The following is a 6,471-nucleotide window of genomic DNA, read 5'->3' as shown; positions in this document are numbered from 1 at the left end:
ATATGGTACACCTATTCTAACCGGGGTATACACCGGCCCAGTATACTGGTACTCATTTCGCCAACCTCGGAAGGATGACAGGCTGAGTCAACCCCCTGGTGTATTAATTCAGTGGCTCAATGGGGCTTGAACTCAGGACCTTTTGGATCCCAAGCCACTGCCCTAACCACTGTGCCAATACCAGGCTCATATATATGTATATATATGTATATATATATATATATATACATACATACATACATACATACATACATACATACATACATACATACATACATATATGAACCAAGCGAATCCCTTTTCGTGTGTTCTTGCATGTACACTTCAGCAAAAAGTACTTACAAATTGACATACTTGAGTGTGCACACTCTCACTCAGTGAGGTTTTTTCTTTGGGAGGCACACATCACATCATCATCACACAACCAGTAAAGTGAGGAATACAAACCACGCTGCATACACTGCCAAGCTGTTCCAACATCTGTAAGGAGCAGGCTCGGCTGCTGGCCACACACATACACAAACACTGGCAGGAAGGGCTGGATCCTCTCTTTGGAGCGCCGAACCACGGGGGGTGACCCGACCCCGTCCGGCGCATACTTCGTCTCACCAACAGCCTACAAGCCCATAATAATAATCATTAGTATATACTCTTGTATCAGATCGCTCCATACACAGGTGATATTACAGATGTGACAGAAAAGACGTGCACCGAATTGTGGGAAATGAACACTATTTTTAATATTCAGAATCTTTGACGATAAGGTATCATTTGTGACACGTCATTTATGACCAACTAGCGACATTGCCCAGTGAAGTTCTAATCCTGTCGGCATTTTGAAGAAACAACTTTTTTTCTGTTTTTTTTTTTGTGGTGGCCTAAAACGCTTCCTTTTACCTACCAAGGAATGGGGTCAGGTATCATTTCATATTACCTTTCACAAAGTTACAAAGGATTAGAAGTTTTGGTTTTTTTTGGAGCAACTTTTTTTTTAATCCAACTTTTCTTTCAAAATATTCTTTAAAAAAAAATTCTTTACCTAAATACTCCCCAGCATTCACTGATGAACCTCTGAAAGTTTGATGAAGACCCATTTGGCAATCTCAGAAAAATGGTGACACAAACAGAAAGACAGACAAACATCTCTCATAGTATAGATCTAGTAGCTTTTCAATGCCCATCTTCACAGGAAAACACATCCTTCATCCTGACATGAAAACCTCAGCCCTCTTTCGAGCGATGTATTTATTGCATATGCACCTTGCTGGAGAAATAATATTGTGGTAAAGGAAGAGAAGGGGGGTGATAGGAGAAAGAAAGGAAGGTACAGAGGAGTGTGGGAGGAATGGGTGAGAAAGAAAAGAAAGTTGGGAGGAGAGAGGAGTACGGTAAGGGAAAGGAACTAAATGGGCATGTAGGAGCATCCTCTATACTTACTAAGTGGTTAATACATAGCCCCTTTTCATAAACTCCCTAACACTATGGTATCTATCTTCACCAGATTGGTTCTTTTTTTGGTCCATGTGGGGCGTGTTTGCTGACCATTTTCACATTCGGTAAAGTTGATACAAACACAAATTAAGTTGTCCTTATTATCATACTTTATTTTTTTGGTTTATCTGTCTGTACATCCCCTTGCATCTCCAGAACGAAACAATGTAGGGCCACCAAAGTTGGCAAACATAATGAATAAATTCGGGAGTGTCATGGGGAGGAGGTGGGGGTGGCGATTGGGGGATCTCTAACCCGAACAACTCAGTTTTGCAAATGGGATAGGAGCATGAGTTGTGTTTGTTGTCTGGAGAACAGTGGGGATCCATAGTACGTAGACACTTCTAGTGTTTGGCACGTGTTACTTTATACTCAAGATGACCAATATAAAGCTCTCAAATGATCTGGAAGTCGAGTGCTTGATTGGGAGTACGTACTTCAATCGGTGAAATATTATTTGATACCCCGGTTAAACGGAGCGATGAAATTAGGCTAGGCCTATTCCCAATACCACGTCCAGTAACGGTTCAGCAAAATCCCATGATTCGGATTTACATTTCGTATGAATAATTGTCAACTCTTTTCCACTTGACTGGAGAATTAACAAAAAGGTGGATTGTACAAACTTTCCAAATTGTCAGCAACCAAAGAAAACCCAAGGCAATAAAATTCACAAAACCTTTTCCGATTGATCCTTTAAAAACATTTCAAGGAAATTGACATCACTAATTCAAGGGGTCTCTGCAAAGAAGCTACAATTAACTGCACAACATCGTTAAAATCAAGGGGTAGACCTCACAAGCAGTGCAATCGTGAGAGTCTCCACATGCATCGATGTCACCAGCCCTCAAGGAAATACCTGAAAGTGATGAAGCTGTCCAACAGATTATCTCGCATCAATAACTACAAGGTAAATACTGGTGAAAATCATCCACTATCGGGCAGAATTTCAGGTCCACCAAAAGACAAATACGTTGTTTGGAGCATTCATACCTGAAAGTCCCATCACCATAGCTGTCACATATTAATCGGCCTATATAACAACCACCTGACCTGAGCCTTACCTTACCTTGTAGGTGATCGTTCCCCGAGGTGCGTGATACTTGGTGATGCTTTCACTCTCAGGTAAAAATTTTGATTGTAAAATAAACACCAGTGGGAGGGATCGTGGATGCATTGTTCGGACCCATTGTGGGAAATCAGAGATGCGTAATGATTGAATCACAACATATGCTAAGGTGAATATCAGACATGAGATAGATGTTCTTCACATAATTCACTGCATTCTTTAATTCTTTGGTAGGTGACTGTAAATTTCTATACTTAAACTGCTCGATAATTCCATAAAAAGGCCATAATAATACTGGCTTCCTGTTTCCCACATATAGATTGATTAATAATTATTATAATCATCATTATTATTGTTATTATTTTTATTATTGAGTTCCTTTAAAAAGGAACTCATATTTGTCATCATTTTGTTTTCATTCTCCCTACATTAAAATAAATAAGTATTTTTTCCTATGTCAAAAATTTTCCTCTGTCAAAATGTCTATTATTTTGTCGAAATTCGTTCTGAATGTTGTTCTTCATAATGAGTTTTTACTTACACCTTCCTTTGTGTGTATGCTGTTAATAGAAATATCATACTGACCTCTTGTTTTTTTTACAAATACCTTCCACTATTACACCTTGATTAACGGCCCCAATTATTTCCACCTTCTTTTGGGGTACGCTGGGGAACGTTTTTGGGAGAAGTATTTCATGAACCAACTGTTCAGGCACCACGTTCACCTGATGGTGATATGAATTTGTGATTTGTTTAGGGTGCTGGCGATAATTCACCTGCTCTTTGAGAAAGACACAACGGCATCTTTATCAGCCACCAACAACCAGTGCGGTCTGACGGGTCCACCGGCTGAACACCGATGGAGCACGCATTGATGCTGGAAAGGGGGAGGGGCTGGGGGAATTAAGTAGGTTGTCATGCAAAATTATTCATCCCCCTTTCAGGAAAAATATGCTCTGCTCCCTTTTTGGTTTTTTTTCAACAATTGTATCTTAATGGTGAATGTCAAATAACGTGCTTCTCTTCAGGTGCTTCCAAACATTTCAAAGCGGTGTTGCACATTTTGGTGTTGGCCAAGTATTTCTACAGGTTTTGGAACAAGGAGACTCCTCTCTCCCCCCCCCCCCACCCTCAATGAGGGTTGAAAAATATATATATCTCAGAAAATATATTCAAATATATTTTATTCAAATATTGAATGTGCATCATATGTATGTATATATATATATATATATATATATATATATATATATATATATATATATATATATATATATATATGTATATATTGGAATTTTATAAATCAGGCAAGCTCATAATCACTTTGGCAACTTAGGTCCTTTACGCTTCATTTACATCTCCACCATGCTGGAGCCTGGGTCGAGTGTGAACTCCCGCACACCACTCTATAACCGCTTCATCATGTATATGTGGGTAGTCAGTGAACCAAAGAAAGCATCTCCACCCGCTGACGATTTACGATCACACCCCTGCTGTTCCCTCTCCTCCAGGTTGGCACCACAGCGATCTCCCACAGCTAAAAACAACAGCCGTTACACTCTCCCGGCACTCGGGCGTTCGCCTGGCCACACACGCTCAAACACCTCCACCAATTCGACCTGTCCGTCTCTCTCTCTCTCTCTCTCTCTCTCTCTCTTTCTATCTATCTATCTATCTATCTATCTATCTATCTATCTATCTATCTATCTATCTATCTATCTATCTCTCTCTCTCTCTCTCTCTCTCTCTCTCTCTCTCTCTCTCTCTCTCTCTCTCTCTCTCTCTCTCTCTCTCTCTCTCTCTCTCTCTCTCTCTCTCTCTCTCTCTCTCTCTCTCTCTCTCTCTCTCTCTCTCTCTCTCTCTCTCTCTCTCTGTATATATATATATATATATATATATATATATATATATATATATATATATATATATATAAATTCTCGAGCATTCCTCACTCAGGATTCTCATCATGAATGAGAGTTTTTCCTCTTTATATAGTGAATTCCATTTCTTTCAGGAAGAAGCTGAACACCCTCGGCGGGGTTTCGGAAGCTGCATGACCAGTGTACCGCTCTCTGTCTTGTGACATTCTCCAGACGTGTGCGCCTTTGGCAGGGGCGCCTCTGTCTGCTCATGTGGCTGGCCTCTCCCCCCAACAACCTCCTCCACATCCCTCCCACGCAATTCCCCCATCCTCACCCCCCCTACTCCTCCTCTTCCTCTTCTCTTCTCCTCTCTAGCCCGTCTGCATTGGCCGGTCCATACTGCCTCCTTTTGGACATATAGAAACTCCATGGCATGAGGTGGCATGATGGGATGGGCTCCACATTGGTGGAATGGTCGAGCCGAATGAAGCACGCCAATGGGTCGCCGTCAAGCTCAATGAAATGCGCTTTCCGACTTCAGAGGCTGTGGACGTTTTTATTAATGTTTTGATTTCAGTGTAAGTGTAATTTAATACAGAATGAAAAATGTCACCGAAATACAGCCTCTCCATTTACAGTTGTACTCGGGGCCAAACAGAAGCTTGTCACTAGAGGTTTTATTATTCCGACAAAAGGCTCTTTTCTGTAAGCGTGTTCCTTGATCGTTTGCAGTTTATGGAAGAGCTCTGGTTTTCAAAGATATGAATGGAATTCTAAACCAAGGCTTTTTTAAAACCACATTTTATAAGCTAGAAGAGGGCAGTATTTTTATTTTTTTTATTTTATCAAACGCATAAGAGTTTTATGAAGGTTTTATAATAGTCTTACAAAACACTTATAAAACTGCAATAAAAGCACAATAAAGGCCATATAATAATTTTATTAAAGTTTTATTCAAGCACTATAAAAGTTTTATAAATACCTTTTTAAAGTTAAGGTATTATAAGTTATGTGTAATGTTTGTAAAACTTTCAAAAAATCCTCATTAAAGTTTTATAAAAAGCCTTATAAGTCTTATAAAAGTTTTATAAAAGCCCCATAGAAGTTTTATAAAAGCCCCGTTCGAGGCGTTTTATAAAACTTTTGTTTATAATAAAAGTTTATAAAAGTAAAAAACAGTCCTTTAAAATAAAAAAAGGTTTTTTGAAAGTTCTACAAAAGGTTTGTTAAGTCCCAAAAGAGTTTTCTTGAAACTTTATAAAAGTTTTGCTCTACAAAAATATTATTAGGGTTTTATAAAAATTTGATAAAGGCATCATCCATGATTTATAAAAGCTCTACAAAGCTTAAATAAAAGTTTTACAAAATCTCTATTAAGGGCAGTATTAAAGTCCTATAAAGCTGTACAGACTTTTATAAAAGGCCTTTATAAATTTTATAAAGGCTTAAATACCTGAACTGCAGCTGGATATCTTGTAAAGAAATGCAATCTCTTCCTTGAATGTGAGATATCATTAACAAAATTAATTCCATCATCAGAACTTTGTGCTTTTCAATGCAGAAGTAGCTGTTCCATTCATCAAGCCTCATGGGCCTGCTGCAACTGTAGGGAAGATTCTGTAATGAAGTAAGGACAGAAGTCAATCTCACAAGGGTAACTCACAATTGGTCCAAAGGCATAAGCTTGTGAATATTGTGCAAAGATCATAAATGTAAAGGATGTAGACAGGACGGTTGGCTGAATTTGCTGACCTAAAGATGGTGCAATTCATAATGTAATGTCCCTCGGTGGTACTGCAAAACAAATGGCAGTTTAGTCGGATCAGATTTCACCAGAGAACCAAAGAGCTCCAAAGCAAGTAAAATCATATAAATGCGCATTTTGAGGGTTAACTTTCATTGCCCCACAAGGAGTTGATTCATTGAAAACTGAAGGATCTCCCACAGGGATATTGCTAGTGTTGTATATCATGAAAAAAAAATTTTTTTCAAAGGACAATAAGAGTTAAAAATAAGTTTCATAAGAGTTCAAAATAGAATAAGAATTTA

At 38.7% G+C, this 6,471-nt stretch overlaps 1 long non-coding RNA gene across 1 annotated transcript in view; it reads right to left on the bottom strand.

The window, feature by feature from the left end:
* Window positions 1-301: 301 nt before the first annotated feature.
* LOC147015618 (uncharacterized) overlaps window positions 302-6,471 on the bottom strand; it is a 139,418-nt gene continuing 133,248 nt past the window's right edge. Inside the window, exons 3-5 of the long non-coding RNA XR_015050384.1 lie at window positions 6,175-6,216; window positions 5,876-6,039; window positions 302-616 (exon numbers count right to left, since the gene is read on the bottom strand). This is a non-coding gene — a long non-coding RNA (uncharacterized LOC147015618). The remainder of the gene's footprint in view (window positions 617-5,875; window positions 6,040-6,174; window positions 6,217-6,471) is intronic.

Source organism: Eptatretus burgeri, chromosome 12, assembly GCF_056783735.1.
Source record: "Eptatretus burgeri isolate ZD-2024b chromosome 12, Ebu_testis_v1, whole genome shotgun sequence".
Taxonomy (NCBI): domain Eukaryota; kingdom Metazoa; phylum Chordata; class Myxini; order Myxiniformes; family Myxinidae; genus Eptatretus; species Eptatretus burgeri.
Note: the sequence above shows the minus strand (reverse complement) of the source record. Positions and strands in the feature narration are given on the sequence as shown.